This window comes from Phaethon lepturus, unplaced genomic scaffold (genome assembly GCF_000687285.1).
Source record: "Phaethon lepturus isolate BGI_N335 unplaced genomic scaffold, ASM68728v1 scaffold5995, whole genome shotgun sequence".
NCBI lineage: Eukaryota > Metazoa > Chordata > Aves > Phaethontiformes > Phaethontidae > Phaethon > Phaethon lepturus.
This window is the reverse complement of record NW_010538280.1, coordinates 76957-78502: the sequence shown is the minus strand read 5'-3', so window position 1 is coordinate 78502 and position 1546 is coordinate 76957. Positions and strand designations below refer to the sequence as shown.

The 1546-nt window shown below is 40.7% G+C and overlaps 1 non-coding gene across 1 annotated transcript; it reads left to right on the top strand.

Moving 5' to 3' along the window:
- Positions 1-573: 573 nt before the first annotated feature.
- Positions 574-644, top strand: TRNAG-CCC. The gene has a single exon. It is a non-coding gene; the product is annotated as a tRNA-Gly (tRNA).
- Positions 645-1546: the final 902 nt, after the last annotated feature.

The window sequence follows — 1546 nt, the reverse complement described above, 5'->3', positions numbered from 1 at the left end:
CTTACAGTTACAACTCTCATAAGTCATGGTTATGTCACAGCCCTGGTTACGACTCACACTGGTGTTGTTGGTCTGTATGTTTCTCATTGTTAACCTCACTGGTGTGCAGGAAAGTGTAATCAGTGTCTGTGATCGAGACAGACCTGTGAAAGTCTAAAGAATAGAGCTATTACCATGTAATGAGATGGCTCCTAACTAAATGGTCTTAGACTTGGAAGTACCAGAGTGTGTCTGCTTTCATATTTCCTTCCTTTAGCCAAAAAATCTCTGTTGCTCCTTCTTGTTATCGTCTTTGAACATTACCATCTCGGGATGATTTGGGCCTTTCACATGTGTACTCTCAGCTATATTTTTCCGAACATGCTTGTAGTAGGTCTTGATAATCTCTAGTGTTTTAATTCACAAGGAACAAGATCTTTTAGATCTATGCAAGATTCTTTTGTCTCAACAGCTGAAAAAAAGGGCTAGGAATCCTTTGTATTTAAAGACTGCCTAAATCAATAACTGACTATGCAACACTTTGCACCCTGAGGCAGCTCAGGTTGATTTTGATTATCTAGAGGTTTTAGGGAAGCACCAGTGGTGTAGTGGTATCATGCAAGATTCCCATTCTTGCGACCCGGGTTCGATTCCCGGCTGGTGCAGGGAAAAAAAAAACTCATCTTCCCACTCTGTGCAGCGGCTTCAGCCTTACAAATTCTAAAAAAATCACCCTGAGCTGCCCAGAAATCTGGGATTAAACCATGGTAGTATATATGGTCCCTCCTGTTTGATGTAGAGCTCAGTTTGTTAGTAGGGCTATTACAGCTTGTGCAGTATCTTTGAAAAATGCTTATATGTGAATTTATGTAAACCGGTCAGTCATGGCTCTAAGCACAGGGTCTTACAGGTTTGTGACATTGCTGAAGCCTCTGGGTCATATTTTGGAAAGATCATATTGCAGTTTCAGTTCTATTGGGACTGAGTTCCAGTCTTCATCTAAAATTAAAATTCATCTAAACTAACATGTGACCTAAGAATTCTGCAAATAGCAACATACTTCGGAATTTGAATTCATCAGCTGTATGACTAACCTGTACCAATGCACTGGTATGAAGTACCCTGGACATGGCCATTTATTATAAGATAGATGAACTGAGACTCTGTGACCAATTTTAACACTTTCAGATAACAGGGCTGTTCTTGCCACTTTCTTCTCATCCAAAATTGATAGTTTTATATTGTATTTGGGAAGAGAGGCCCAAGAAAGCTGTTTAATATTCAAGGATCACTTCCTTCAAGCTCAAGACCAGTCCATTCCAATGAGTAGGAAGTCAGGCAAAAATGCCAGGAGGCTTGCATGGATGAACAAGGAGCTCCCGGCAAAACTCAGACACAAAAATGAAGCATACAGAACGTGGAAGCAGGGATGGGTATCCTGGGAGGAATACAGAGACATTGAGCATGCAGAGATGCAGTTAGGAAAGCCAAAGCCCAAATGGAATTGAATCTGGCAAGATATTTCAAAGGCAACAAGAAGGACTTCTATAAGTGCATAGATTGCAAA